The sequence below is a fragment of the Amblyraja radiata genome, chromosome 2 (assembly GCF_010909765.2).
Source record: "Amblyraja radiata isolate CabotCenter1 chromosome 2, sAmbRad1.1.pri, whole genome shotgun sequence".
Classification (NCBI taxonomy): domain Eukaryota; kingdom Metazoa; phylum Chordata; class Chondrichthyes; order Rajiformes; family Rajidae; genus Amblyraja; species Amblyraja radiata.
Window position 1 is genome coordinate 78,726,671 of NC_045957.1, and position 26,383 is coordinate 78,753,053.

The following is a 26,383-nucleotide window of genomic DNA, read 5'->3' on the forward strand; positions in this document are numbered from 1 at the left end:
CAGACTTCCCTACTGGAAAGACAATGGTTAACCAGGTGGATATTTACAAAATAATTTCCTTTAGTCTGATTGGCTTAGGTGCACAAATATTAGACTCTTTCTTTCATCTTTTGATGTGTCCCCAGCCTATTCCCAAATGGTTCAACTTGGACACAATTTTCAGAGGTAAAAACCTAAAATCGTCCTTCCTTCAGTCCTCTCTAGGATAATGGTTAGTGACATCATCTTGCTACTTAGCCTTTTTGACAAGAAAGTGACACAACATTAAATGAGTGGTGAAGATAATATTGGTCAAACAGACATAACTTTCATGTTTTAAAGATTACAATGAAGGTGAAGAGGTGGTACATAGAAAAATATATCTAAAATGTTGAACAACATGGAATTTCTGCAGGGAGTTGGGACAGGGAAAGTGAAATAATCCATGCATGGTGATCACATGAACAACAATGAGCAACATAGTTAGTACAACTCTGAATACATTGTCATCAATTCAAGAGAGATTATGTTATTTGTTTCTTGAGCAGCAAGATGACAGAGTCAATTGTCTATTCTTTACAGAATTCAGCCAGTATTGTCCCTTGTGAAAGTGGATATGAATTACAATTTAAATCTATTGTAATATTTGTGACATATGGGTCCTGAAGATTTCTATGTTCCTTCATTAGGATCAGAATGAATTCTCAAATAGCCTGTGGTTATTATTTGGCTGAGGTTTCAATTGTTCTTAAATGCATTGGAACAAGTGATAGTTCATACATACTTCTGTGCTGTTATGTTTTTGCTGGGCAAGCTGCCAACATAAATAATACATTTATTTTTGATTGTAATGATTTACAATCGATGTCAGTCAAAGGGAATATATACATCATTGTAAATCTTTCTGTATTAAAGTAGCACAATTTCAGCACTTCTTTTTGTTCTTGGATTTTTTTCATATTTTATTCATTCTTTTACCATTATCTTATTCCTTTATCATTTGGTATATCTTAAAGATAAGGAACAGTTTCTACCCAGCTGTTGAACAGACCTCTCACAAGTTTAGGATGTAATCCTGATCGCCCAATCTATCTCATTGTGGGCCTTTTATTTTTTTTATCTGCACATACTTTGGAGCTATAACAAAGGTCAGCAATAAACGAGGTCGTAAGGGTTACATTGTAACTAATGGTTTCTGTACTTTTTTCCATTTAGTTTTGTTGAGAGATTCAATGTGCAAACAGGCTCTTCGGCCCCCTGAGTCCATGCCTACCATTAGTTCCCGTACACTAGTTTTATTCGAGACACTAGGCACAATTTACAGAAGCCAATTAACCTACAAACCTGCACATCATTGGAATGTGGGAGGAAACTGCAGTACCTGGAGGAAATCCACGTGGTCACAGGGAGAATGTACAATTTCCATACAGACAGCACCCATAGTCCCGATCGAATCCAGGCCTCTGGCACTATAATGCCCCAGTCCCACTTTGGAAACCTGAACGGAAACCACTGGTGACCTTACGCCCCACCCAAGGTTTCTGTGAGGTTCCCGAAGGTTTTGGTCACTCTCCCTAATGGTCAAAAGTGTTTTCCGCGTAGTCGAGGTTTCTTCTATGTTCCTGCGATTATTTCAACAAAATCAAACCCGGCCTCGACTAAAAATAGGTTGCCGTTTGGTCGAAGCCAGTGGAGTAGGGTCGCTATTTACTTACAGGCAGTCGAAGGCCATCTCCTTCGCTGACCGGCCATTTTGATTGGATCATTGGAGTTTTCAGCAAAGATCCTATAGGATCTTTGGTTTCAGGACCTAGAAGATCCGCTGGCAGGTAAGATGCCCGCTAACTTTATTAAATTTCTTAAAACTGTCTCCACTCCTTCTCCCCCCCCCCCCTTTCTCTCCCCTTCTCTCCCCCTTCTCACCCCCTTCACGCCCCCTTCTCTCCCCTTCTCTCCCCTTCTCTTCCCTTTCTCCCCCTTCTCTCTCCCCTTCTCTCTCCCCTTCTCTCTCTCCCCTTCTCTCTCCCCCACACTCTCTCACCCCTTCTCTCTCCCCTTCTCTATCCTTCTTTTCCCTTCTCGCCCTCCTTCCCGCGCTCTTTAAAGGACTTACCGTGCTCTGTGGCAGTCGTTTACCTTCCTCTTCATCACGTAGACAGCGCTCCTCCGCTGTCCCTGGCCCCCACCTTCGCGATGTGTGTGTGTGTGTGTGTGTGTGTGTGCGGTCGGTAGCAAAGATCCTGTAGGATCATTGTTCAGTAGATGTAGCTCACGCTTCGGTCAAGGCTTTCCAGGCGAGTAACCAAAACCTCTGGTGACTCATGGAAACCTTGGGTGGGGCGCAAGGTCACCAGAGGTTTCCATTCAGGTTTCCTAAGTGGGACAGGGGAATAAGGCTGCAACTCTACCACTGCGCCACTGTGCTGCCCTACAGATGTTGACATTGAAACTACATTTGAGGAACACACTCAATGCTGAAGATAGACACAAAATGCTGGAGTAACTCATCGGGACAAGCAGCATCCCTGGAGAGAAGGAATGGGTGATGTTTCGGGTCGAGACCCTTCTTCAGACTCAGAGTCTGAAGAAGGGACTCAACCTGAAACATCACCCATTCCTTCTCTCCAGAGATGCTGCCTGTCCCGATGAGTTACCCCAGCATTTTGTATCTATCTTCGATTTAAACCAGCATCTGCAGTTCCTTCCTACACTCAAGGCTGAACAACAAATGACTGTTGAATTGAATAGAAAGATAATTCTTCAAACATTATAATAATTTACTTACCATAACATTCAGAATATTTGCCTTCTTTATTAAGGAAGGACATACTGAAAATAATGTCCCAACATTCCACATACTTTGCCCTCCAAACCCTGACATGCTATTCAAGAGAGTCAAAAGAGCTTTATTATCACATGGCCCGAAACAGAACAATGCAATTCTCACTTGCATCGTAGATATGTAAAACCCATAATAAACCTCTGGAATATGGGGACCCGGGAAGGCATATCAGCATTCTCCCTATCAAGGCATGTGTAGAACGCATTGAGCTCATCTGGGATTAATGCTTCTCTGTCACTTGAGCTTCCCCCTGATTTTATCTTGTAGGAATTGATGGCATGCAAGCCCTGCCACATCTACCAAACATCTGCCTCATTCTCCAGTTTGGAGCGTAAGTCCCTTTTGGCCTTTTCGATGGCCTTATCAAGGTTATATCTGGATTTCTTGTATAGCACCGCATCTCTAGACTTGAATGACTGAGATCTAGTCCTTAGATGAAGTCCGACTTCCTGGCTCATCCAAGGCTTTTGGTTGCGGAACACTTGGATGGTTTTCGTGGGAACACTCTACTCCACATATTTTCCTTTTGATGCCAGGAACAACTTCTTCATCGGGACCCAAAATGAAAGACTTGACTCAATTGAGAATACCTTGATCGGGATGTATAAGGAAGGCAGATCCTAAAATGGTGTCAGCGGGTAATAGTTAAACACAAGCAATGTGCTTAAGAATACAGGACATATACTACAGTGCAAATCACAAAGTCGCTGGAATGATTCAGCAGGTCAGGCAGCATCTGTGGAGGGAATGGATAGGCAATGTTTTAGGTCAGGACCCTTCTCAGCTGGCAAAGAGATGTGTGGGCAGGACAAAACTGGCAAGTGATCGGTGGATACAGACGAGAGGTGTTGGATGGGTGGAGTAACATTTACTCTGGTGGTTGTCTGATGACTTAGAAACATAGAAACATAGAAAATAGGTGCAGGAGGAGGCCATTCGGCCCTTCGAGCCAGCACCACCATTCATTGTGATCATGGCTGATCATAGAAACATAGAAACATAGAAAGTAGGTGCGAGAGTAGACCACCAGGTCCGTCAAGCCCGCACCGCCATTCGCTCATGGCTGAACACTAAACAGACACACTTACCCACAAACAGTAGACACAAGACACAGAACACAAGACACTACCCTCCCCTTTATACCGCTATCACCCCTCTCCCCCCAAGAACCGCGTGATCTCCTGGGGGAGGCAAAAAAACGGATAAAAACCCAGGTCCAATTCGGGAAAAAAATCCGGGAAATTCCTCTCCGACCCCAATCCAGGCGATCGACACTTGTCCAGGAGATCACTCAGGTCTTACTATACTAACCATGCCTAGGTCCATATCCCTGCCCTCTCCCCGTAGCCCCTTATCCCCTTGGCAGCTAAAAAACCATCTATTTTAGACTTAAATATATTTAACGTTTCTGCTTCCACTGCTCCCTGGGGCAGTGAATTCCATAAATTAACCACCCTCTGGGTGAAGAAGTTCTTCCTCATCTCAGTTTTAAAAGAGCCCCCCCTTATTCTGCGACTATGTCCCCTAGTTCTAGTTTCCCCGATCATTGGGAACATCCTCGGTGCATCCACCCGATCAAGGCCCCTCACGATCTTATATGTTTCAATGAGATCGCCTCTCATTCTTCTAAACTCCAAAGAGTAGAGTTCCAGCCTACTTAACCTTTCCTCATATGTCAATCCCCTCATTGCAGGAATTAATCTTGTAAACCTTCGCTGCACTGCCTCCAGGGCTAGTACATCCTTTCTTAAGTATGGACCCCAGAACTGTACACAGTATTCCAAATGTGGTCTCACTAATACTGTGTACAGCTGCAGCAAGACCTCCGTGTTTTTATACTCAATCCCCCTAGCAATAAAGGCCAAAACTCCATTGGCCTTCCTGATTGCTTGCTGCACCTGCATACTAACTTTTAGTGATTCATGTACTAATACCCCTAGATCCCTTTGCGTTGCATTACAACGCAGCTCCTCCTCATTTAGAAAATAACTTGCCCTATCATTTTTTTTCCCAAAGTGAATGACTTCACATTTATTAGTATTAAATTTCATCTGCCAAGTTGTTGCCCACTCACCTAGCTTATCTATATCCTTTTGCAGACTCTTCCTATCCTCCTCATCCCCTACTTTTCCTCCCATTTTTGTATCGTCCGCAAATTTTGATATATTACACTTGGTTCCCTCCTCCAAATCATTTATATAAATTGTGAACAACTGGGGTCCCAGCACCGACCCTTGCGGAACCCCGCTAGTTACCGGTTGCCATCCCGAGTATGAACCATTTATCCCCACTCTCTGCTTCCTATTTGTTAGCCAATCCTCTACCCATGCTAATATATTACCCCCAACCCCATAATTTTTTATTTTTAGCAATAGTCTCTTATGTGGCACCTTGTCAAAAGCCTTTTGGAAGTCCAAGTATACCACATCCACCGGTTCCCCTTTATCCACCCGGGTTGTTACTTCCTCAAAGAATTCGAGCAGATTCGTTAAACAGGACTTCCCCTTCACAAAACCATGCTGGTTCTGTCCGATGAAGTCATGTTTATCCAAGTGCCCCGTTAGTGTTTCTTTAATAATTGTCTCTAACATTTTACCCACCACCGATGTTAGACTAACCGGTCTATAGTTACCCGCCTTCTGTTTACTTCCTTTTTTAAATATAGGTGTTACATTGGCCATTTTCCAATCCACTGGGACCGTTCCTGCCTCCAGGGAGTTTTGGAAAATTATCACCAATGCATCCACAATCCCCACCGCTATCTCCCTCAAGACCCTTGGATGTAATCCATCAGGCCCAGGGGATTTATCCTCCTTCAGTCTCATTAATTTCCCTAATACCACCTCCTTGGTGATCTTAATAGTATTTAACTTCTCCATTCCTACCGCCCCCTGTTTATCCAGCGTTGGAATATTTTTTGTGTCTTCTATGGTGAAGACTGATACAAAATACTCGTTTAATGCCTTTGCCATTTCCATGTTCCCCACCAACAACTCTCCAGTCTCACCCTCCAATGGGCCAACGTTCACCTTAGCCACCCTTTTTCTTTTTATATAGCTATAAAAACTCTTACTATTAGTTTTTATGTTGTTCGCTAAATTCCTTTCATAGTCTATTTTCCCCGTCTTAATTAATCTCTTGGTTATTTTTTGCTGACCTTTAAATGCTTCCCAATCCTCTGCCCTCCCACTATCTCTGGCTACCTTATATGCCCTTGCCTTCAGCCGAATACTATCCTTTATAGTTTTACTGAGCCATGGCTGACTGTTCTTTCCCTTACCCCTTTTTTTCTTCATAGGAATAAATTTTTCTTGAAGGTTATACAGTAGATCCTTAAACGTACACCACTGCTCATGTACCGTCTTATTCTTGAGTCTGCTATCCCAGTCAACTTTGATCAGCTCAGTCCTCATACCTTCATAATCCCCCTTATTTAGACTAAGCACCCTAGCCTGAGTTTCAACCTGCTCCCCTACTATTTGAATATGGAATTCGACCATATTGTGGTCACTTGTTCCTAACGAGTCCCTAACTTGACATTTTTAATTAATCCTGCTTCATTACACAGGACCAGATCCAAGATTGCCTCCCCCCTTGTCGGTTCTGCGACATACTGTTCTAGGAACCCGTCTCTAATACATTCTATAAACTCTTCCTCTCGTCTACCCTGCCCAGTTTGGTTTGCCCAATTAATATGAAAATTGAAGTCCCCCATGATTACAGCAGTTCCCTTTTTACATGCGTCAACTATTTGCAGATTTATGTTCTGACTAACAGCGTCACAGCTATTTGGAGGTCTATAAATTACACCCACTAGTGTTTTTTTCCCCTTGTTATTCTCTATCTGTACCCAAGCTGTTTCACTATCCTGATCCTTCAACGCAATATCCTTCCTCTCTATTGCCGTTATTCCCTCCTTTATTAAAAGGGCCACCCCTCCTCCCTTTCTTTCCTGTCTATCTTTTCTAATTGTCGAGTACCCCTCTATATTTAACTCCCAGTCCTGATCCCCTTGCAGCCATGTCTCCGTAATGGCCACGATATCATAACTATATATACTTAATTGCACCGTTAATTCATTTATCTTATTTCGAATACTCCGTGCATTTAGATAAAGCACTTTCAGATGATTTTTACTACCCTTCCTTTCCGTTTTTGCCCCTTTTACATCTAGAGCTTTATCTTCACACATTCTGGATCCTCCTGTCACATTTTGATTTTCCGCTTCCCCACTGATACCCTGCTCTATTTCCTCTACCCCTGCCGTTATTACCCCCCTTGATACCTCCCCCCCGCTACTTAGTTTAAAGACCTCTCTACTGCCCTAGTTATATGATTTGCCAGGACCCCAGTCCCAGCACCGTTCAGGTGAAGTCCGTCCTTACAGAACAGATCCCCCCTGTCCCAGTACTGGTGCCAGTGGCCCAAGAAACCAAACCCATTTTTCCCACACCAGTCTTTGAGCCACGCATTCAGCTTTTTAATTTTACGTACCCTCGCCGATTTGGCCCGTGGCTCAGGTAGCAATCCGGAGATCAGTACCCTCGAGGTTCTGTTTTTTAATTTATTCCCTAACTGCTCAAACTCCTTCAGCAGATCCTCCTTCCTCGTCCTTCCTATGTCATTGGTCCCCACATGGACCACGACCACTGGATCCTCCCCCTCCCTCTGCAAATTTCTCTCCAGCATCGCAGAGATATCCTTAACCCTAGCACCGGGTAGGCAACACAGCCTTCGGGACATGTTCTGCTGGCCGCAGAGAACCTTAACTACCCCCCGAATAATACTATCCCCTATCACAACGGCATTTCTTCTAACTCCCCCCTCTTGAATGGCCCCCTGATCCACGGTGCTGCAGCCAGGTTGCTCATCCCTCCCACAGCCCCTGATCCCGTCCTCACATTGAGTAAGAGCCTCGGTCATGCTCGTCAGGGACAAGGGCTGTGGCTCCTGCCGCATCTCCTCCTGGTTCCCCCTACCTGCCTCGCTTATGGCCACACCTTCCTTTCCTTGCTCACTAACTACTGAATTAGTTAAACTGGTCGGTGTGACCATCCCCTGGCACCAAACATCCAGGTAATACTCCCCTTCCCTGATGTTCCGCAGCGTATGAAGTTGGGTCTCCAGCTCATCAATGCGGAGCTCGAGTTCCGCTAGCCTCAAACACTTACTGCAGCTGTAGGAATCATCTACATCAATGGTGTCGACAAATTCCCACATCTCACAGTATTGGCACATCTCCTGGCCGCCCATCTAGTAGCGGGAGCGCCTGACTCCCGCTGCTGCTCTGCTGAACGTAATGCCGGCGCGGTCCCTCCCTGCAGCTGCACTCAATCGACAGCCAAACTCCGTGAGCGGCGTTCAACCCGCTCCTCAATCAACCTGCCAATAGAGCTGCTACCTCACAGCACCAGGGATCCGGGTTAGATTTTGCTGAAAACCCCAGCGATTATTTCAACAAATTCAAAACTGGCCTCGACTCATGCCTGCCTTCTCCCCATATCCCTTGACTCCACTAGCCCCTAGAGCTCTATCTAACACTCTCTTAAATCCATCCAGTGACTTGGACTCCACTATCCTCTGTGGCTGGGAATTCCATAAATTCACAACTCTCTGGGTGAAAAAGTTTTGTCTCGCCTCAGTCTTAAATGACCTCCCCTTTATTCTAAGACTGTGGCCCCTGGCTCTGGACTCGCCCAACATTGGGAACATTTTTCCTGCATCTAGCTTGTCCAGTCCTTTTATAATTTTATATGTTTCTTTAAGAATCCCCCTCATCCCTCTAAACTCCTCAAATTAGGAGACCAAAACTGTACATAATACTCCAGATGCATATCAAAACTGTGCACAATACTGATGATGAAACTAGTATGAATAGAAAGATTAAACGAGAACTTACCGTTTGAAGTTTGATCTTTATTTTATGAGAAGTTGAAGTGAGGGAATACGTGAAGAGCCCGCCAGCCGCATGCGTGTCAATCTTCAGAGCAGCTGTATGAAACCACAGACTAGTTGCTGAACTCAAGCTATAGAAAGATTAACGACCTTAGAATTACCGAATGATCTTTATGAGAAGTAGGGTTGAGAGTGGTGGGCACGTATTCCCTCACTTCAACTTCTCATAAAATAAAGATCAAACTTCAAACGGTAAATTCTCGTTTAATCTTTCTATTTATTTCGAAGTCACGTGAGTGACTGCGTGAAGACTTCAAAGCTCTGTGATTTCATGCAGTAACCCAATCTATGTGTGAAACACTTTAACAGATAAACCATTAATGGTAGATAAACATGGGTTATTAATACCATGATGCTAACTTGCATACATGGCCATTGTTCTTCAGTGGACCATAGTCCCAATTGACTTTGAGTTAGACAATAACTCATGCAACACTGTGCAGAATTCTATCTGCAAATATCCAGACATATTCAACCAAATTTTATAATTTATTAACACGCACTATGTAAGCCTCTTGCTGTATGATTAAAGGGAACTATCCATTCTATTGGCTGCTAATGAGCCATCAGCAATATCTTGAGACTATTCAATAACAATAAATAAACTATCTTTCATCTCATAGGTTGTAGCAAGCTTAGCGCACTTGTATACCTAATGACACCCCCAATCTCTGCTCTGGTGGGTATGCTGTCAACTTCAAATGTACGCAATCATGCCCATTTTGCTTATGACATCATTCCCATAACAAGCTACCCTAATGTCAGTTATGACCCAGAGACCGAGCCAGAGATTGAGTAAAGACTGTGTTCTTTGTGCTGAGATCAGTTGCTGAAAGGATAATCATCTTAAGAATTCTTCTCCCATTAGGAATACAGTGGAAGAATATTTGCATAATAATTTACTGATATACATCGCACACTACAATGTGGGTAGGCTTTTAGAATGGTCATATAAACGACACCCTGCATAACGTTAGTGAACAGCGGGTGAATAACTAATCATTTATTGTCCCACTTATGGTACTATAGAGAATGACAAAGCAGCACAAGCAGTGTCAATTGTGCTATCACATAAACGCTTCTCGAGGCTCAACCTGAAAGCCACACAAACCTCTGTTACTTTCGTTTAAAAGTAACTCACATATTTTGTTCACAAACTTCCCATACAAACGTGCAGAGCTAGCTGCCCGAGAAGACAGGCTGCCCCAGCCATCACTCGTGACCAAGTAAATAGGAGTTGCTTCAGCCGCCTTACCATGGCCTGAATGAATAGGCAAAGTTGGCACTATTAAATTTCATGTTGCCTCATTCTTAATATCGCAAGAAGTATCTACTGATAACCCCTAAGTTTTATCAGCTGCAAATTTTGTATATGATCTAAAACTCGATGACACAAGGCCCTTTGATCTGAGTAGGGCAGCATTAGCTTCCACCACTGGCTTTGTTATCAAAACACCAGATAATCGATGCCTCATGTGTATAGATATGGCAAAGTATGCGTCTTGAAGATCGATTCTCTGAATCAGTTAAATTGCTGAAAGCCAATCATCCATCTTAAACTGGGTAACTAAACACATGATCAGATTAGCCAAATCCTAACTTGATTCTGCATGCTCCATGTTTCTGTAATTTTGAGAAGTATCAGAAATATACCCCTCTAGTTCTTGGGCAGAACACTCATCCTCCGTGAGATGTCACTGATTCCACTTGCAACCACTGCTCCCCTATTGACCATACGGACGGAAATTATTTTGGCTTCTCTTGCCACGGTAGATGCATTATCTAGTTATTCATACATTTTGCCGATAACATATAATCATAACCTTATGACTAGAGCTGAAAACACAGTCTCCCCTTGATGTGGGATTACGAGTTCCCTGTCAACTCTTGACTATAAGAGTCACCTCGAATTCTCAGCGCTCTTCCTCAGAGTGGAATTTAGCATAATGCAAGCCTGAATCAGGAATTACTTCGCAGTCCTCTGACTGAAACCACTTGTCTGAGTCGGCAGAGTGCGCAACACAATCTCTTCGACCTTCCACTCAATCAGGAATACCGGTATTGAGAGCCTACAGATTATTATAAATACATTTTTGATTTACAACATGAACCTGCAGGTCAGATAAAAAATATTATATGCCAGACCAGCATCCTGCTGGTGGCTACCTATCCCAGAGAGGATGGCACTGATGTTTCCAATGAACTGGCAACTCCACTAACTGAGCAGAAATTTAAACATGTGTTGAGGGAGACTTCAACTACTTCATTCTACTGAGCAGCCTGATAACCTCAATCACAGATGTTAAGGCAGTGCTTCCCTGGTCAATATGCCCCATATGGCCAGCCAGTTCCATGATGGTGTACCTGAACCAGGGTAACCAAGCTGTTCCTACTTGGAACTTACAGAGGTTACTATGCAAGGCACCCTGCCAATGTCTCTGCATCAACCTGATCTTTCCCAGAGACAATGAAAATATACTAGGCAGCCCATGCTGCCAGTAAACCCAAACCTGGGCTTGCAGACTGACCCATTTCGGAGATTTACGGAGGTTAATAAAGATGCCTTACCTGCCAGCGTCTCTGAACCCGGGTCGATCTGCTTGCTGGAGCTTCAGCGAAGTTCCATTTGCAGACCCTGTCTGACCACAGCTCCTTTAGCTGGAGTGATGTTAGGTAGCTGATGTCGCTGGATAACTCCTCTTGTAGTGGCTTGCCCGTCCCCGAGGGAACAGCAAATTTAGAGGCAAGAACAGGCAGCTCTTCCTTATGCGACTCTCGTACATTATGCATTAAAGCATGGGATTCAGGCACATACTCGTGTTCGGAATCAGCTCCATACTGATCTCCGACACTCCCCTCGACAGAGTGGGGGAAATACTGCAACCCTGTACCAGGCGTTGCCACAGGCGTATGACTCAAACTGCCTGTGTATGCCTCTGTAACACAGAACATATTTTGTGCCACCATCTCCAACACTCTCTTTATCTGAGTGGGAGGAATATTGCAACCCTGAACCAGGTGTTGCTACAGGCGTATGAATCGAACTGCCTGTGCTTGCCTCCGTAACACGGAGCATATTTTTGGCACCATCTGATCCATCAGATGTTTCAATTGAGACGAACGGCCAATCACATCTGCCATAGATGTGGGGACAGAATCCTCTTGTCCAGAATCATCTGACAGGACTTGTCTCTCAGACTTGGCTTTGGCTTTGCCCCAACTCGGGGTTGCCAAGCTGCTCCCTCTAGGAACCGAATTGGAACTAGCTGTGCAGACCGGCGCTGCCAGCGAATCTGAAGTGGCCGTCGGCTTACCGCACTGCCGCGGTCCTCTGCTGTCGGTATAAATCATCATTATTTATTGTACTTACCAGACAGTTAGTGACTCCGAGTCCTTGCTTCCTTCTGGAGCCTCAACGGAGTATATCAGGGGAGGAAATAGAGCGCAACCCTGCCTTCTGGACCCCATATGCCTGGATGAGCCGGCATCATAATCGGAGTCACCTCTTTCTGATATTCACCACGAAAGAGTGTGAGAAATACTGCATTCCTACCAGGTTTTAGCACAGGCATATGGCTGGATCTGCCTGTTAATGCTTCCGGTACACGGAGCATAGTGTGTTCATATGATTAAAAGAAGCATATCCCCATTAGATCAGAGATTCGACTGCCCTATCGATATCCACATAGTTGGAGTCTCTTATAAAAGAATCTCCAACAGTCCCCTCTTTTGAGTGGAAATTATCATGACGCCACCCTGAACCAGGTGTAGCTCTCACAGGTGTCTGATAGCTCAAAAAAGGCTCTCTAAGCCAGGAGCTCTGGACTGTAATGGCAAGTCAAAATTCACTACACCATTTGGTGTATGTGATAATAAATGTCCTTTGTAATTAATTTAATACATTTTCAATTTAAAACTTTATTGGCATGATAAGATACATCGTTATATTGCTAAAGAATTAAACATGATCTTTGAATGCTATCTGCTACGATAGTCACAAACGTGACCGAGTGGCAACCGCTATTAAAAAACCTGCCAACTCTATTTATAGCCGCCCTAAAAATAAAGCATACACTATATGCTGCTGCAGCGTAGTTGAGCCGACCTCAGCCGGCAGAAACTATGTTTAAAATTGCTCGGTGCTACGGCAGCTGAGCTTCTATTTTTAACTCACCGGCTGCTGCTAATCATTTGCAGCGATCGTTGACCTGGCTGCGCCGGCAGCCCCAATATCAAATCCTAGCTCCTTACGGAGCCGCACGACGGCCTCCAAATCTGGCCACCTGCTCCCGTTCGGAGCTCCAACGGCGGCAGCCACAATATTATATCTAGCTCCTTATGGAGCCTCCACGGCAGCCGAAATCCGGTCGCCTCCGTCAGCTACTCCGGGCCCACTGTACCGCTGCGGCCCACTGAAAATAAAATTAACTTACCTGCCAGAGCAGTTTCGAACTGCTCCAACTCGCGCGCATTGCGTCGACGTATTGATGCTCATGCGGCTGGCGGGCTCTTCACATAGTCACTCACGTGACTTTGAAATAAAATTACTGGTGTGTTATGTTTTATTATCTAATAAAATTGTTTAGTTGTTTGACAGATATATTATCTCATTTGCATTGCTCCTAAGTATAATTTAACCATTTTCATGTTAAGACAATACAATTATTGAGGTTATCAACCTGGCCCAAGTGCATGAAACTACTTAAAAATGAGGGAAACATCTAATGCTACAATTGGATGCTTTTTGAGGGAAATATCTGATTCTTGAGGTGCCTATGTATGCTAACATTGAATTTTTGGGGGGGAAAGTAAGCAGAAAATCCCATTGTATGACAGTACAGTTTTCCAGCAACAACTGACTGCAAAATATTTTGCAGTAAACTCGCAGTAAATATGTTGCAATCATTAATCTTTGAGTCTGAATGTCTTCACGGGTCAATGCTACACAGTCTTCTGGCAGTCACTACATATTGCTTTTCCTTAATAATCTTTCTGAATTCAAAAAACAAGGGTGTAATTTTGGAGTGGTGAGCTTTCCAGTGTAGTTGAGCTGAATACTAAATAAATCTGCAGGAGTGTTTCACAAATAGGAAACCCAAGATATCAGTAGATATAAAATGCAGGGCATTTGCCATCAGATGCAGGTAGGCGATGCCCTTGGGGTCATGAATTATTTGCTAATGGTGTCAGCTGCAGCTTTGTCATTCTCAGGACATCATTCCAATCTACGTATAGCTGTTGGTGTTGTATTAAGAAATCGATAGCAAATCTTACCTTATTAATGGAGTGAAATGCAGCAATTACCAGTGATAGCAGCTGGGAACTTCACATAAAGTATTCACCTTATTTTTATCATTCAATGTCATAATACATTGATACATGTAACCTATGATGCCACTTCCTTTCTGCGTATAATATCTTTCTCAACTTACTTGTTTTGTTTTATTCAATTCAAATCATTCTGATTAGTAAAATCTATCAAAATGTATCATAATGGTATAGAAGACAATATTATCTAGCTGTTAGTCAGGAATGAAACAAGATATGTAATGCTGACATATAATGGCTATTATATGTTTTTACAGTTAATATGCAGTGAACCAATTTGCCCAAATCAACAACACAAAAACAGATTAATCTGACTTAGTCATATATCATACAGGTTTTGGCAGTGCTTAATCTGCAGCAAAAAAGATGCCAGTATGTATATCAAATAAAAATGAAGCTACATTTATCAACAATGATTTCCCTTTAATATATCCTCCTCATCTATTTTGATTTTGGGACTAACTTAGAATTTAATGCACCAATACCTGAAACATATAAAATCAAATTAATACTCTAAAAAGTTTAAAATCTAGATTTTAACTTATTAGATGTGCCGATATGATGTATTAGCACATACAGTCACAAAAAAAAGCACTCTTCTTTGGTGGAAGCTGGTTGTCAACAAAATAGCTGCCACCTTTAAAGCTGAAAATACTGCACACAGTCTGCAGGTCAGGCAGCATCGGTGGAAGGAGAAACATTTATCATTCTTCTTTGGCTGACTTCCTGAGTGTTTCCAGCATTTTCTGTCAAATTTCAGTTTTACATCACATGAAGTATTTTGATTTTCACTGCCTGCTGCATTTCCTATATTCCAACATTGATCACATTTAAAAGGGTACATAATTTGCCACGAAATGCTCTGGGAAGAGGTAAAATACATCATATTAATGTAATCTCTTTTGCACAAAATTGAATGCAAGACATTGGCTGTAAACCTACCGCAGTGGTTGATGTGCCTTCACTAATTACAAGGAAGCAGCTCAAATGCACCCAGAGAATAAATTATTCTTTTAATTTTCCTGTCTCTTCTGCAATTTGTAATAATATGATCTCAGTAAAACAATATTAATGTTAGTTAAAGTTGTGCTGAAATGACATAAAATGAAGATTGAGAGGCTGTTGGAAAATCATGATCACAGAATAATGCAACATAATAGCACATGAATCACAAGGGAGTTTATTAAATAAATTGATTCTATTTCCACAAAAGAATTATAGAGGAAATAAAAAGATAATGTGTTTGAAGGGAGAGATTGAGTGAGCGATTGAGTGATAATGAAGATATGTGTTACCGGGTAAGAATGCAATTAAATGGTTTGCATGACATACCAAGTCATCCAAAACATGAATGTGTGTGGTTGTTGAATAACACACCAGCCTTGCTGACTACTCTAGTTTACATAATGATCCAGAAGCTCATAAGATATGCACACTGGGGTTATGCCCATCAGTGCTCCCTGCCTTTTCCCTTCCCACAGTGATCAGTTCTAACATTGCGACTTTGCAAAATGCAACATTGATATGCCTCACTAACCAAAAAAAAAACTGGAAACATCCCCTCATGACTTTGTACATTTAAACAGGAAAGTAATTTTCTAGCTTGAAATCTTTGAAGGGTCTTTGTCAAGATTCCAACCTGCATGAGCTCCACATGTGCTATTGAAGGAGCAAAGACTAATATTCCAGTCCTTGTCAGTCAGGGTCTGGGAATTCCAAGGAAAGTTTTCCTGATGTCTGATATTCCCTTTTGTTGCTTTACAGTTACTGGCCTGCAGCGATCCAGTGTCAAATGAAATTCAAAGCCCTGAACTAAATATGCAAACATTGTTAAAATTGCTAAAATGAAAAATAGTTTCAGCTCTAAATCTGTTCGGTTAAATTTGTGTATTAGAGAATGAGTGAAGTCCTTACTTGTCTTTTTTTTAAATTAAAATGTTTAGCAACCAAGAGATCCCAGCATGCCTTGGTGGACCGCGTGCAAATGTTAGGCAAAATGGTCGCCTAGTCTGCGCATGTACTGCACGGGTCTGCATGGTCACAGTACCTCTTCCCCATTTCCTGACCTTGGTGCTCAACAATTGTCCCACTATCCTACCCCTCCTTCAATGCCGTCCCCCTACCCTTCCACCCTATATCCCTCTGGCTTTACATTTCACTCCTCTTTCATATCTCCTCTCTCTTTATCAACATCCTTTGGTCTCATTTTTTGACTCTTTTAATCCCATTTAATCACCATTTTGCCTCTTTTTCATCTCTAGCTTTTGTCCACCCATGTGCCAATTAAAACCTCCCTTACCTGTAGAGCATAGGACAGTACAGCACAGGAACGGGACCTTCAGCCTACAACATTTGTGCTGTGCATTATGTGAAGTATAACGGATATCATCTGCCAGTACATGACCCATATCCCTCTATTCTGTGCACTTCCATGTGCCTGTCTAAAAGCCTCTTGAACACCACTATCGTAACTGCCTCTGACAATGTGTTCCAGGCCCCCACGACTCTCTGTGTAAAAAACTTGCCCTGCACATCTCCATTAATTTTTCCCCTTCTCACCTATAGCTGTGCCATCTGGTGTTGGATATTTCCATCCAGGGAAAAAGGTTCAGACCCTCGACTTAATCAATGCCTCTCATAATTTTATATTCTTCCATCAAGTCTCCTCTCAACCTCAGATGTTCCAGATAAAACAAACCAAGTTTATCCAACCTCTTCTTGTAGCTGGAAGCCTCTTATCGAGAAGGCATTCTAGTAAATCTTCTGTGCATTGTCTCCAATGCCTCTACATCCTTCCTGTAATGGGGCGACCAGAACTGCTTGCATTTCTCCAAATTGCACACAATACTCCAAAACCTGTATCCACATGTCTGTCTTCATCTGGCTTTGTTCCTGCCCTATCACGTTTTGAGCTTTGTTTCTCACGCTACAATCAATCTGAAGAGCATCACCTATCCATGTGGTGTCAAGTTGGGAAAAGGGGAAGTACAACGGGATCTGGGGGTCCTTGTTCATCAGTCAATTAAAGTAAACATGCAGGTAGAGCAGGCAGTGAAGAAAGCAAATGGCATGTTGGCCTTTATAACAAGAGGAGTTGAGCATAGGAGCAGAGAGGTCCTTCTGCAGTTGTATAGGGCCTAGTGAGACCACACCTGGAGTATTGTGTGCAATTTTGGTCCACTAATTTAAGGAAGGACATTCTTGCTATTGAAGGAGTGCAGTGTAGGTTTATAAGGTTAATTCCCGGGATGGCGGGACTGTCATATGCTGAGAGAATGGAGCAGCTGGGCTTGTATACTCTGGAATTTAGAAGGATGAGAGGGTATCTTATTGAAACATATAAGATTATTAAGGGTTTGGACATGATAGAGGCAGGCAACATGTTCCCGATGTTGGGGGAGTCCAGAACCAGGGGCCACAGTTTAAGAATAAGGGGTAATCTGGAGGCGGTGGAGGCCAGTTCTCTGGATACTTTCAAGAGAGAGCTAGATACGGCTCTTAAAGATAGCGGAGTCAGGGGATATGGGGAGAAGGCAGGAACGGGGTACTGATTGGGATGATCAGCCATGATCACATTGAATGGTGATGCTGGCACGAAGGGCCAAATGGCCTACTCCTGCACCTATGGTCTCTTGTCTATTGTCATGTCCTCCAGAGATGCTGCCTGACCCGCTGACTTACTCCTGCATTTTGTGTTCTGCGCAAGGTTCCAGCATCTACAGTTCCTTGTGTTTGTATCCAGTTATTTTAGCTTCCAGTCAAAATATCAAGATTAAACAAACAAATGAAATTATTTTGTTGTTGTGTGGTTGCACAGAATTCTGGGTAGAGATTTGTTGATAATGATGGTTTATTGCAAATGCAAGACTAAACTTCGTTGAAAATATTTTAGTAAAAGCCACTGGCTTTGGAATACAAACAGCAATGAGAGTTTGTACCATAGTGTTGATGTGATATAACAATGACGATTTTTGCACACAGATCATGACGGTAGCCTAGCTTTTAATGTGGCAGTTATGTCTTGCAGGGGAAAGGAATGCTACATGATGATATATGATTCTGCACTCATGATTGCAGACGATTGAAGGTCAATGCTCCATAGACTTTAAAAAATATATATTTTTAACCCGAAAACTCACTTTCTGTTCTGTTATTAGGTGTCTCATTTGCAGTTTATTTACTTATGCATAGAACAATATAGACCAGCAATAGGTCTTTGGGCCCAAATTTCTGTATCAAACATGATACCAAATTAAACTGAGGCATTCTATCTGTACATGATCCATATCCCTTTATTCCCTGCATACATTTGTGCCAATCTAAAAGCCCATTAAACACCACCATAATATCTGCTTCCACCACCATTCCCAACAGTGTATTCCAGGCTTTGATCTGCAAATAAAATCCACTGCACATCTCCATAAAATTTTCCCACTCTGATTTTGAAGCCATGGGAAAAAGGTTCTGACTGTCTAGTCTATCTATGCTGCTCTTAATTTTATAAGTGTCTATCAGATCTTTCCCCAACATCCAGCACTCCTCAGAAAATAATGCAAACTTTTCCAATCTCTCCATAATGTTAATCCCCACTAATAATGGCAGCATCCTGGCAGCACCCTCTCCAAATCTTGAACTTTCCTCCTGCAAGAGGCAACCAGAGTGCACACAATACTCCAAATGTAGCCTATCCTAAGTTTTATTGGGCAGTGACATGAGTTCCTGACTCTTATACTCACCATACACCTTCTTTCCACTTTGTCCATTGTGTTATCCCTTTCAGAGAGCTATGGATTTGAACACCAAGATCCCTCTGTACATCACTGCTGTTGAGTATCCAGCCATTAAATGGGTACTTTGTGTAAAGTGCACACTTGCTTGGATTACACCTCACCTGCCATTACTCCATCCATACCTGTGACTGACCTATATCCTGCTAAATCTACACAGAGTAGGAGAATCGAGAACCAGAGGACATTGATTTATGGTGAGGGGGAAAATACTTAATAGGAAACTGAGGGACAACCTTTTTTCACAAAGGGTGATAGGTATATGGAACAAGTTGCCAGAAGAAGTAGTTGAGGCAGATAATGTCACAACATTTAAAAAACATATAGACAGATATATGTATAGGATAGGTTTAGAGGGATATGGGCCAAATGCAGACAGCTGGGACTAGTGTAGATGGGGCATGTTGGTCAGTGTGGGAAAGTTGGGCCGAAAGGCCTGTTTCCAAGCTGCATGACTCTATGACTATATCCTTTGCCAGTCCACTTCACTGTTTTGCATTCCCACCAATGTTCATGTCGTCTGCAAACTTATTATGCTACATTTCCACCCAAGTCATTTATATATATATCACAAACAACAGAGGTCCCTGCATTGATCCCTGTGGAAAACCACTGGTCGCAGACATTCACTCAAAATATCACCCTTCAACCATAATCCTCTGTCTTCAATGAGTAAGCAAGTTCTGAATGTAAATGACTTAGTCACCATGGATCTAATGGTAACCTTCTCGATCAGCTTATCATGAAGGACCTTGTCAAATGCCAAACAAAAATCCATGTAGCCAACATCCACAGTGTTGTTGCCAATTAACGGGACGCTGACAACTTGCATTCATTTCCCAGACACACTTTATTTGCTTGTGTACAAGGAGAGCACCAGTCCCAGTTACCATACTGCTCTATAGTTCTGCTTGTAAGTATCAACTATTATACAGACATTGAACAAATGAAATCTTGCGCACACACTAATTCCTTTTCACCAATCACAATACGTTCTTAAAAACACAAATATCTGATAAAATCTACATGCTATTCAATCGAATAGGGAAAGGCCTGGATAGAGTGGATGTGGAGAGGATGTTTCCACTAGTGGGAGAGTCGAGGACCAGAGATCCTCACCTCAGAATTAAAGGACGTTCCTTAGGAAGGAGATGAGGAGGCATTTCTTTAATCAGAGGGTGGTGAATCTGTGGAATTCATTGCCACAAGGCTGTGGAGTCCAAATCAATGGATATTTTTAAGGCCTAGATAGATAGATTATTGATTAGTGCAGATGTCAGGGGTCATGGGGGGAAGGCAGGAGAATGGGGTTAGGAGGGAGAGATAGATCAGCCATGATTGAATGGCAGTAGACTTGATTGGCCAAATTGTCTAATTCTGCTCCTATCACATTAACAATCATCTATTTGCATTTAATCTTTGAAAATATAGCTCTCAAGGGCCTTGTACTGTACGGTTATAGCTAGCTGCACATCAAAGGATGATGCTCAAGGACCTTGTGCTGTACAGCTGTAGCTAGTTTCCCACTATCTTAATATTTGCCATATTGCTGCTTCCACAACTTCCCTAGTCTTATCAAGCATCTTCATCGCCCCCTCAAAAATCTCAGTCTAGTTCCTGACATGACCTAATTAGTACATTTTCTACCAAATGTGAGTAAATCCTATCCCTATAAAATCCTTAATAATTTAACCTACCTGTTGATATTGTCCTGTAGTTCTCCATCTGGTGGTAGATAAAATTACTGAAGGGAATTGTTTTCCAACATTTGTGCAATGTCTCATCTTTTAAAATCTGTTGCCATTATCGTGTCTGGCTAATATTTTTAATTCAACACAGGTGGTATTGATTTTCTGCTACCCTCTGAAACCTTCCAGTAGGTATCAGTAGCATTGGGTATTAAATGCTTGCCATAAGAACGGCATAGTGGCACAGCGGTAGAGTTGCTGCCTTACAGCACTTGCAGCGTCAGAAACCCGGGCTCGATCCTGACTACGGTTGCTGCTTGTGCGGAGTTGTACGTTCTCCCGTGACCGCATGGGTTTTCTCTGAGATCTTCAGTTTCCTCCCACACTCCAAAGTCGTACAGGTTTGTAGATTAATTGGCTTGGTATAAGTGTAAATTGTCCCTAGTGTATGTAGGGTAGTGTAAATGTGCGCAGATCGCTGGTCGGTGTGGACATGGTGGGCCGAAGGGCCTGTTTCTGCGCTGTATCTCTAAACTAAACTAATATGCCATGAATAAAACAAATGGAAACAAAACCATTACTGGAATTTCTCCACATAAAGAAAATTTAAATTATAAATCTACCGTCAAAATTACACGGTAGGCAGTCAGTTTTGACCTTTGCGTCAAGCAATGTCTACTTACAACATTTCTAATGAGACAAATAGATTTCATAGATATCCGGCATTTTCTTCTAAGCAACCTGATATGGATATCTTCATTGGAAAGATCGTGTAGAGTTTAGATTTTGTTGCAGATTCACACCATCTTAGGTCAGCTCTGAACTACGATAGCTGGTACTTCAAAGTTTCTAGCAGTTACTTTCCGTCCTCCCCTCGATGAAATTGTGTGATGGTGCACTTACTGAAACCATAGCAGAGATGCTTGAAAGTTTGTTCATGCAGGGAAATCCCTCCAAGTGGGCCATTGTGGGTGAAAGCAAGCAATGAAAAAAATATAACAGTTCAACAGAGTGTATTCTTTGACATCAGTATTTCCTTATTTCACTACTGCTTCAGATGTTATCTTTTTAATAGATTCACCAAGGTTGCTCCTGTTTCATATTTCATTTTAACAATAGATCTCCCAGGCAGTTGCTCATGCATATTGAAGGGAGAATATTGTGCAAATCAGGCAATAAATGGAAGAAAGCTTAGCTGTTGCTTTCAATTTATGAGTGAAAGGCAGGTTATCACCACTGCCTGCTCTTTTATTACATCCATTAACTTATTTAACAATCCCTTTATATTGGAGAAACAACTCAAGTTGAATCACTTCTACAATATATTGCTGCAGTGGAATTCACCCCATTTATATTGCAAGATACACTTGATAACACCTGTGGCAAATATTACACTGGCTTTTTTTGTGTTCGTTTTCTAGGTCTGCACAAAACTTGAGAGTCTTTAATTTACAACAGAAGTATTTAATGCTTCACTCAATGCTGGCAGCAAGACAACTCAAACATGGCTGCACACACACCCTGTCTACAGACAGGAGAGAACTATATACACAACATCTCTCTTTGTCCTGTGCAGTGCCACCTGCTACACGGGAGGAGCAACGGGTCCTCCCACCCCACACAGTCCACCAAACATCACATTCCCCCTTTCCAGTTTGAACGTCTCCATTTAGCTGGACCTCTTTTTTTCCAGCCTTTTTTGCATTTCACAACTCTTGCTAAAGGTTCAGAACCAACAGAGTTTTTCTCAGTGTTCTCTTATGAAGAGATATCAAAATTTGCTTTATCTGTATGCTGTTCTTTCTCTACTTGACTGTAGTTTTTCTCAGCGGTCGTCAGCGTTTTGGATGTGAAACGTGAAACGTGGTTCTTCCTTGCCGTTCAGCACTGTTTGTGAGATTATAACTCTAAGACCATACGGCGATGCATCGGCGGCCAGCGAGATCGGTTTTGATGGGTCATAGTGGACCAAACGCGTCTTCTGGGTGAGTATCTCATTCATCCTGGTGAATGCATGGTCACACTCTTTGGACCAGTACCATTCAACGTCCAGTTTTCGCAGGTTATTCTCGCACTTGCTAACCATGTTGCAATCCGTGTTCATGTCAAGCTTGAAAGCATGGATCCAGTCAATGGCACACAGAGATGTACCTTCTTTACCAACGACAATAAGCGGCAACATCTGTGTCATACCATTACAGGAAACGGCGACAGTGCATTTGCCTTTCGTGGGAATGGGCTGTCATCCATATCCAAAAAGGCGGATGTTGGCTGGTTTCAGTTTTGCCGATCCGATCCTCTCCCAGATGTCCTGACCCACTAGCGACACAGCCACACCAGTGTCCACCTGGAACTGTAGATCGACGTTCGAGACCCGCAACAAAATCCTCGTCTTGTCGGTGATCGTGGACACACCGAGCACTTCAATAGGAATGGTCTCCGCGATTTGGTCGACTGTGTTTTGCGCTTTCTTGCCATTTCTCAGCTTTCCTACGGATTGACACACTGCCTGGAGATTACCTTTTCGGTAACAGGCATTACAAACGGACTTGATATACGGGCACTCATGGTGATGATGAGCAGTCGAGCTGCACCGGTAACAGGGTTTCGATCCTCCCCCCACAGGGGAAACGCTCTTCTGAAACTGTCCCACCTTCTCCGGATTTGCTCTTAGTCGATCAACTTGTTTCTGGCGTTGCGGACGAGTCTGACGAACTGTATGCACCTCCTGAGGGAGCTTCGATGCTGTCTCTTCGGCCATTTTGTGTGCAGTTCTTTACTCAGCAGCTCGGCCATCTTAGCACACTGTAGCACATTCTTCAATGAGGCATCTGATTCCTTGAGAATCGCCTGCTGGATGAATGCGTGCCTGCAGCCCATGGCCAGTCTATCCCGCAACGCATTGTCTTGGCACTTTTCATAGCATTGAGTTTTAAAATCACACGCCTTTGCCTTTGACAAGAAATTCGGTTGCCCTTCCTGTTGCACCGTCCTGTAGAAATTAAGGTGAGCTGCGAGGAAATTTCGACTTTGTTCGAAATGCAGCTGCAAAGCCGTTGTGATTTCAGCATATGAGGCTTCAGTTACTTCTTCTGTAAGTAAATTTTGAAGCAGTGCAAACGTTTCTGGAGACATTGATGAACACAAGAGAGCCTTCATCATCTTGTCAGTTGTAATTGCCATACTTTAAAAATAAAACTCAGCGTGCATTAAATACGATGACCAACTGTCTCGCACAGGATCAAAACGATCGGATTGCTGAGACATGTTAGCAGTGCTTTATGAATAAATCTACAGAATATTACAAAAGAACAAATGAATTTATAGAGATCTGTTTGAGCAGCTAGTGCTCAATGGGTTAAAACTTTTATGTACACTACATAACTCAATTTTTTTTAACATTATTTTAAAAATCGATAAATAGGCTCTTATTTGGGTCTTTGGACACAATCCTAAGTATCACACTCTTGACACCACTTTCGTGTCCGTTTTCTAGGTCTGCATAAAATTTGAGAGTCTTTGATTTACAACAGAAGTCTTTAATGCTTTACTCAATGCTGGCAGCAAGCCAACTCAAAAATGGCTGTACACACACCCTGTCTACAAACAGGAGAGAACTATATACACAACATTTCCCTTTGTCCTGTGCAGCACCACCTGCTGCACGGGTGGAGCAACAGGTCCTCCCACCCCACACAGTCCACAAAAAATCATAGCTTTATGTGTACAGTTGCTGAAATGTCACAAATTATTACTTCCCACCAGAAACTGCAGATTACCAAGACCCAATGCAAACAGGTCAGTGATGTGAGACTGCACAGAACAGAGCTGGCCAAAAATGCAGACTGATGCACATGTCTGTATTTTTTTTATTACCTAAATTTAAAAACCAAATTGCAAAGCAGCATTTAGAAAATTATAAATTATAGATGAGAAATGTTAAAAAGATATTGATTTGGAAATTTGAAATGTGGAAATAAAAACAAGGAAGTTGTATGAAAGAAAATTTGAGGGTGGTTAGGTTACTGACAATGTAAAGGACTAAGTGACAATGATTTTATTGTAGAAACATAGTAATGAGGAATTGTATAAGTTAGGTGGCTCAGTAAATAGTAAGGCATTTTAAACGGTTGAAAAGGTTTATGCTGCTATTGCCAGGGATCAATTCTTTCTATGGTCACGCATAAACAATGTGGCTGAAGAAGGCAGCTCACTGTCACCGCCACCAGGCAGAATAAGCAATGGACAATAATTATTGGCCTGGCAAATGTAGTTCACAAACTATGAAGATGCATAAACATACGAGAGAAACATTTGGAGGATTTAGTTAATAAGATTGTGTGAAGAGGGATATTAGCTGATTTTTTTTGTCAGCAAATTTAACATTCAAATCAGCACTGAAGCTCAGTAAATAAATGTTTTTTTATTACGTACGTCGAAAGGAACGGCAGATTATTAACTGCAGATGCTGGTTTATACCAAAGATAGACACAAAGTGCTTGGATGTAGCCTGGCCAGCTAGGTTATTCGAACACTTTCTGTCTGTCTTTTGTTTTTGTTATACCACTTGTAACGCCAGATATTGATATTTCTAGTTCAGGACATCCAAAGCTTTGTGAACAGTTTAATTTCTGTTCAGACTTCTATCAAACTTCAAACACAAAATAACCATTTGCTTATTTAAAGTGAGATGAGCTGCAACAGGTGTTTCCAGGTGTTTGACTGCTATTTGCCTGTCTAGCCTAATCATTCTGGTAAATCACTGGGAATATTTGGTATCAGGTACCTTATAAATATTCGCTATTTTGACATTTAATTTAACATTATTTAAGTTACCAGAGGATTCTTCCTCAAAATGTATGTGTGTATATTAGAGCACTTGGTTTTTTTAATGATAGGCATTCTTCAATGTGGTTAACAGCTTCTTGATTTTCATCAGCAATCCAATACCACTCTTTCGACTCAGCAGAGAGAAGAAACATGAACAAAAACAAATTATCTGGCAAAAAGGCCGGAAACACTGCGTCTGTCTCATTATATCAGTTTTAGAAACTGTGTTTTTTTCACAAGCACATTTCATAAGTGTTGTATGAAAGGAGAGAAGGTTAGCACTCCCCTTGATAAGGATGGAAGGGACCCTGCCCCAGTAGCCTTACAACACACATATAGTTAAGGCATTGCCATCTACTTAGTGGCAAATAAGGTGCGGCATGGTGGCGCAGCAGTAGAGTTGCTGCCGTACAGCGCTTGCAGCGCCGGAGGCTCGGGTTTGATCCCGACTACGGGTGATGTCTGTATGTACGTTTTTCCCGTGACCTGCGTGGGTTGTCTCCGAGATCTTTGGTTTCCTCCCACACTCCAAAGATGTACAGGTTTGTAGGTTAATTGGCTTGTTATAAATGTAAATTGTTCCTGTTATGTGTAGGATAACGTTAATGTGCGGGAATCATTGGTCGGTGCGGACTCGGTGGGCCGAAGGGCCTGTTTCTGCGCTGTGTCTCTAAATAAAAACTAAAGACCATTAGTAGGAACTTTGCAGTTTACTTTGCAGTATTTGTTGCTAATAGAGTCAAGTCGATAGATTCAAAAGAGAATTTCATTGCTTCTGGGTCAATGGAATACACATCAACAAATAACTTCAATTTCTCCATGTTTCTACACATCACAGCAAAAGTAAATATTGAACAATCATCACAGTTACAACCGGGGCTTGAGTTAATGTTAGGTAAAAATAAAGTGTTTACAGTCAGCAAATTAATAGACAATAGACAGTAGACAATAGGTGCACGAGTAGGCCATACGAC

The 26,383-nt window shown here is 42.3% G+C and overlaps 1 protein-coding gene and 1 non-coding gene across 4 annotated transcripts in view; both read left to right on the top strand.

Moving 5' to 3' along the window:
- LOC116990921 (cadherin-12-like) overlaps positions 1-26,383 on the top strand; it is an 878,073-nt gene that overhangs the window by 815,536 nt on the left and 36,154 nt on the right. The window lies entirely within an intron of this gene.
- Positions 25,662-25,794, top strand: LOC116970555. The gene has a single exon (XR_004411182.1). It is a non-coding gene; the product is annotated as a U6atac minor spliceosomal RNA (small nuclear RNA).